Source organism: Somniosus microcephalus, chromosome 1 (genome assembly GCF_052327205.1).
Source record: "Somniosus microcephalus isolate GS21.2 chromosome 1, FLI_Smic_1.0, whole genome shotgun sequence".
Lineage (NCBI taxonomy): Eukaryota > Metazoa > Chordata > Chondrichthyes > Squaliformes > Somniosidae > Somniosus > Somniosus microcephalus.
The window spans coordinates 135152578-135159333 of record NC_140987.1 but is presented as its reverse complement, the minus strand read 5'-3'; positions in this window follow the sequence as shown (position 1 = coordinate 135159333).

The following is a 6756-nucleotide window of genomic DNA, read 5'->3' as shown; positions in this document are numbered from 1 at the left end:
ACAACTGAATTTTTCCCCCTATGTCTATGACTATGACTCTATAAGATTGAGCAGAGTCAACATGGATTTATGAAAGGGAAATCCTATTGAAGTTCTTTGAGGATGTAACTAGTGGAGTAGACAAAGGGGAACCAGTAGATGTGGTGTATTTGCATTTTCAGAAGGCCTTTGATAAGGTCCCACACAAGAGGTTGGTGAACAAAATTAGGGCACATGGAATTGGGGGTACTATACTAGCATGGATCGAGAATTGGTTAACAGACAGAAAACAAAGAGTAGGGATAAACAGGTCTTTTTCAGGATGGCAGGCTGTGACTAGTCGGGTACCACAAGGATCGGTGCTTGGGCCCCAGCTAGTCACAATCTATATCAATGGTTTGGATGAGGGGATTAAATGTAACATTTCCAAATTTGCTGATGATACAAAGCTAGGTGACAGTGTCAGTTGTGAAGAGGATGTGAAGAGGCTTCAAGGGGATCTCGACAGGCTCAGTGAGTGGGCGAGAACATGGCAGATGGAATATAAAGCAGATAAATGTGAAGTTATCCACTTTGGTAGAAAAAACAGAAAGGCAGAGTATTTCCTAAACGGTGAAAGATTGGGGAATGCAGATGCTCAAAGGGACCTGGATGTCCTTGTACATGAGTCACTGAAAGTGAATGTGCAGCTGCAGCAAGCCACTAGGAAGGCAAATGGTATGCTGGCCTTCATTACAAGAGAATTTGAGTACAGGAGTAAAGAAGTCTTACTCCAATTATATAGGGCCTTGGTGAGACTACACCTGGAGTAATGTATACAATTTTGGTCTCCTTACCTAAGGAAGGATATACTTGCCATAGAGGGAGTGCAACGAAGGTTCACAAGATTGATTCCTGGGATGGCGGGACTGTCGTATGAGAAGAGATTGAGTAAACTAGGCCTGTATTCTCTTGAATTCAGAAGAATGAGAGGGGATCTCATTGAAGCATACAAAATTATTACAGGGGTTGATAGGTGGATGCTGGGAGAATGCTTCCCTTGGCTGGGGAGTCTAGAACCAGGGGTCACAGCCTCAGGATAAAGGGTAGGCCATTCAGGACTGAGATGAGAAGAAATTTCTTCACACAGGTGGTGAATCTTTGGAATTCTCTACCCCAGAATTGCTGTGGAGGCTCAGTCATTGGGTATATTCAAAACAGAAGTCGATAGATTTCTGACTAGTAAGGGCATCAAGGGATATGGCGATCGGACCGGTGAGTGGAGTTGAGGCAGAAAATCAGCCATGATCTCATTGAATGGCAGAGCAGGCGCGAAGGGACGAATGGCCTACTCCTGCTGCGACTTCTTATGTTCTTATGTTCTTAAATGCCATCCCTGTGTGAATGTATTAAAATTGGGTGATGGCAAACTGTTGGTGTGATGGCATCTGTTATTTCGGCTTAGGCAGCTCCACATTGCGGGCTCCGCAACACTTGCATGGTCAAGCTGGTGGTGAGAATGAAAGGAGGCCAGAGAGTCACGTCCATTGTCTGTCATGTGTTAAGAAGGAGCCAAGCACATGTTCCACAATGGTCAACCTATGCAAATCTGACCAGGATGAGTGCATCCCTTGCATCACGGGAAGCCATGTGTTCACGTGCTGCCGCTGCTGCTGGTAAATGCGCTGCCGCACGCTTCTCCTCCTCATCCTCTTCTGAGGAGGCTATGAACTGAGCCTTTTGCTCATCAGGAAGCTGCAAGCCATGACGCTGTGCCATGTTGTGCAGTGCACAGCAGACCACAACCATTCTGGAGACCCCAGCTGCTGAATACTCCACCTGATCTGTCAAGGCATCAGAATCGCATCCTCAGCAAGCCAATGGTCTGCTCAATGATGGATCTGGTCACAATGTGGCTGGCGTTGTAGCGCTCCTCCACCTCGTTAGCTGGTCTCCTGATCGGCCACTTCTTCAGGGGGTAGCCCTTGTCACCAAGGAGCCATCCGTTAAGTTGGTTTGGCGGATTGAAGAGCGGAGGAATATTGAGTTCCGCAGGATGAACGAGTCATGGCAACTACCACAGAACTTGGCGCAAACTTGGCTGTGAGGAGAATGCCGAGAAACTCCAGTATGATTTGGACAGGTTGGGTGATTGGGCAGATGCATGGCAGATGCAGTATAATGTGGATAAATGCGAGGTTATCCACTTTGGTGGCAAAAACAGGAAAGCAGATTATTATCTGAACGGCAATAGATTGGGAGAAGGGGAAGTGCAATGAGACCTGGGTGTCCTTGTGCACCAGTCGCTGAAGGTAAGCATGCAGGTGCAGCAGGCGGTTAAGAAGGCAAATGGTATGTTGGCCTTCGTAGCGAGAGGGTTTGAGTACAGGAACAAGGATGTCTTGCTGCAGTTGTACAGGGCCTTGGTGAGACCACACCTTGAGTATTGTGTGCAGTTTTGGTCACCTTATCTGAGGAAGGATGTTCTTGCCATGGAGGGAGTGCAGCGAAGATTCAGCAGACTGATACCTGGGATGGCAGGAATGACGTATGAGGAGAGATTGGGTCGATTGGGCTTATATTCGCTGGAGTTTAGAAGAATGAGAGGGGATCTCATTGAAACTTATAAAATTCTAACAGGACTAGACAGACTAGATGCAGGAAGGGTGTTCCCGATGGCGGGGGAGTCCAGAACCAGGGGTCACAGTCTAAAGATAAGGGGTAAGCCATTTAGGACAGAGATGAGGAGGAATTTCTTCACCCAGAGAGTGGTGAACCTGTGGAATTCTCTACCACAGAAGGCAGTTGAGGCCAATTCATTAAATATATTCAAGAAGGAGTTAGATATATTTCTTAAGGCTAAAGGGATCAAGGGATATGGGGAGAAGGCTGGGACAGGGTACTGAGTTTGGATGATCAACCATGATCTCATTGAATGGTGGAGCAGGCTCGAGGGGCTGAATGGCCTACTCCTGCTCCTATCTTCTATGTTTCTATGTTTCTAAACATGCAAAATCTCCTTCTTGTGGTTACACACCAGCTGTACATTGAGGGAATGGAAGCCCTTGCGGTTGACAAAGATAGCTGGGTTTTGGTGGGGTGCCCTAAGGCCACATGTGTGCAGTCTATGATGCCCTGCACCATTGGCAAGCCTGCCATATTTGCAAGCCAACTGAACATGCGGTTTCACTTGCTTGATCCCTTGAGAAGTGGATGTAATTGTGCGCCTTTTCGAAAAGGGCATCGGTAACCTGCGTGATGTAACTGTGGGCAGCCGACTGGGAGATGCTGCTGATGTCTGCTGATGATCCCTGGAAGGAGCCTGAGGCAAAAATGTTGAGTGCGGTGGTGACTTTGACAGCCACAGGTAAGGGGTGTCCACCCGCTCCTCTGGGCTCCAGGTGTTGGTGCAGCAGTACGCAGATGTCTCCGACAACCTCTCGCAAAACTTTCAGCCTCCTTTGGCACTGCTGCTCAGTCATGTTGAGGTAGCTCATCCTCTGTCTGTAAACGCTGAGAGGAAGGTATCTCCTGTGGCGATGTGCTGCCATGCGCTGGCGCCTTCTGCCCTGTGCAGCATCAGGTGGATGAGCAGGAGGTTGGGGCTCCTGCTGCTGTTGCTGCTGAGCTGCCTGGTTCTGCTGCTGTCATGGCTGCTCCTCATCCGAATCTGAGGACCATGATGAAAGGAAATAAATGCTTCCCATGCTGCTGGCAGATACCTCTGTCGGGGAAGCGCTCAGTCCAAGCGGGGAGAGGGTCTTCCAAGGAGGTCCCGTAGTTGAGAGATCGAAGCTGCAGCACCTCTGACTTTGGTAGGCCTACTAAAAGTGCTGAAAGGCCTGTGGAACAAAAGTTCTGCCACCTGCAACTGCTCCCCGATGAAAGCTCCATTTTAATGGTGGAGCTGCAGCTGTGAGGAGGCCACCCACTTGTCAACCCGCCAGGATCAGCTGGCGTGGTTTAGGAGGGTCATGCAACACGCACAAAATGTGGCAAAATAACAAAGGTCTGTCAAAATAGGATTATAGAGGCTCTGAATGACTATTTAATGGTCTTAACTACTTCTCCTGACTGATGGAGGCGGGACCGAATCGCACCCATCAAACCCGCCTCCGGCAAAATTGCGCGGAGGCGGGTTCTGAGCCTACGCTGACGTTTTGCGATTTTCCCAATTGTCCCGCCTCCAAACCCGCCTCCTCAGGGCTAGGAAAATCGCAGCCATGGTGTAGCTAGAGAAAAACTATTACTTCTGGTGGCAGTGTCCATGACAAGGGGGCATAAGCTTAAGATTACAGCTAGGCCATTCAGGTGATGTCAGAAAGCACTACTTCACACAAAGGTTAATGGAAATCTGGAATTCTCTCCCCCAAAATGATATTGGGGGAGAAATTCGGTTGGTTGCGCCACCCATTAGCGCCTAAAGAGGCCGAGAAGTGGGGCGGTAACCAACTAGTGCCCGGGCACAGCGAACACTGCGCCTCTTCCCATATTGAGCGGATATTTAGCGCCGGCGCTAAATCTTAGCGCCCGCTCACGGGCGCAGGCATATCATGACATCATTTCAGTGTGCAATGCCTTTTGGGCGCCCCGGACCGGAAATTCAGTGGCGCCCCCCTCCGTTCCGCCTGGCGCTAATAAGGACAGCTTACCTGGAACGTTCCCCAGTCGCTGTCGGGCTGGGGGGGCGTTCTTTAAAGGGGACTGCTGTGGTATAAAAGCGGCAGCCATTTTTGGAGCACAACTTCTTCGAGAGTTACAGAGAGTTGCTGAGCTGCACACTGAGAGCCATTTCACCACTGAGCCAGCGCTGGCAGAGGAACTTCAGCCTTCTGACCATCACCTTGCTGTTGGTGAGCATTTTAAATGGGGAAACTTTCTGTGCGCACTTATTATGGGGGTTGCATTGGAGGGGAACGTCCTGCTGCTGAATCATCTGGAAAGGGCGCAGAGACGCAGGGAGAGAGGGGCAGGCATGGCCAGACGGAGGAGGGCCAACAGACGTCGCCACACCAGACCTTACGCTGCCAGGGTTTTCCGACAGCAGTTTTCCCACATGAACATGTCGGAGGAGCAGTGTATCAGAAGGCTGCGCTTTAGAAAGGAGGTGGTGACTGAGCCATGCCACCTGCTTCAGCCCGATCTGCAGCCTCAGATAAGGTGCAGGACATCTCTGTCGGTGGCTGTGAAGATGACTGTTGCCCTAAACTTCGACGCAAGCGGCTCCTTTCAGGCCGCAAAGGGGACATAGCCAACATCTCGCAGTTTGCGGTGCATTGCTGCATCCGTCAAGTGACTGATGCCCTGTTTAAAAGGAGGCGGCAGTACATCTCCTTCCCAATGACCCCGGACAAGCAGCGGGAGCACGCAGAGGGTTTCGCAGCAACAGCAGACTTCCCCATGGTGCAGGGTGCCATTGACTGCACGCACGTGGCTTTGCGGGCGTCTGTATTGAATCCGGAGGAGTTCCGCAACCGCAAGGGGTTCCATTACTTGAATGTCCAGCTGGTCTGTGACCACCGACAGCTGATCCTCGCAGTGAATGTGCAGTTCCCAGCAGCAGCCACGACGCCTTCATCCTGCGCCAGACTTCTGTTGCAAACCTTTTCGAGGCCCCGGCTCACCCAGGAGGCTGGCTTCTCAGGGACAAGGGCAATCCTCTGTGCCCGTGGCTGATGACCCCGCTCCGTTCACCCAGCACCCCTGCTGAAGAACGCTACAATGCGAGCCATCGGGCGACGAGGAACATTGTGGAGCACACAGTTGGCATGTTGAAGCAGCGGTTCCGCTGTCTGGACCATTCCGGAGGAGCCCTGCAGTACTCGCCTGAGCGAGTCTCCCACTTCGTGGTTGTATGTTGCATGCTGCATAACCTCGCTATCCTACGTACCCAGCCAATGCCACCAGACATTGAAGCACCAGCAGAGGAGGAGGAGGAGGAAGAGGAAGAGGAGGACCAAGATGGGAGGGAGGCACAAACTGGAAGGGCCATCCATCAGAGGCTGATCAGAAGTCACTTCTAGGCCCCTCTCACGGAATGCTTGCTGCCATTCCAAGACCAGGAATGGAACCGTTCTGATACCCCAAAACCTGTGAAGGGCAAAATGCATGTAAATAGCAGACATGGCCATTGTAAATAAAGAAAGTTGTTTATTGTACAAAATGTGCTTCCTTCCAACAAGACAAAGCAATGGTAACAGAAAGCAAAACTAACACACTGACACATAAGTGTATTGCACACCTGGGAGACTGTCCAAAACATAACTAACATTCAGACCAGCATCCTCGGCCTTGATTTCTACAAATAAGACGTTTCAGCAGCACCTTCTACTCTTTCCCCCTTGATGGTGATCTGCTTCTCTTGCGAAATTGGCCCCTTCCCTCCCTGCAGCTCCTCCGTAATGGGACCCCAGTGGCTGGAGCAAGGCTGGGGGAGGCCTGCTGACTGTCCGAAAGTGCAGATGCCCCTGAGGGGCGGCCTGGACGACCTCTGGGCCTGGAGGGCCTGGCTGCTGACTGCTCCAACTGTGCATGGGTGGAAGCAGTCTGTCCTGCAGGTGGTGGCAGCTGCAGTGGAGACGTGCCAGCGGTGGCATCAGGAATGCTGTCATCCTGAGAGCGGACAGCAGCTCCCTGGTCGGCCAACACACTGGCACTCTGACGGGGCAGCACCGCAGCATGCGCAGCAATCAGATGGTCCACAGATTGCTGGCCTGCTGTGGTGCTGCAAGGGCCCTGGGTAATCCTGCCTGATCCAGCGAGGGTGGCAGCAGTCAGTGGTCGCGTGGCCTCAATCTG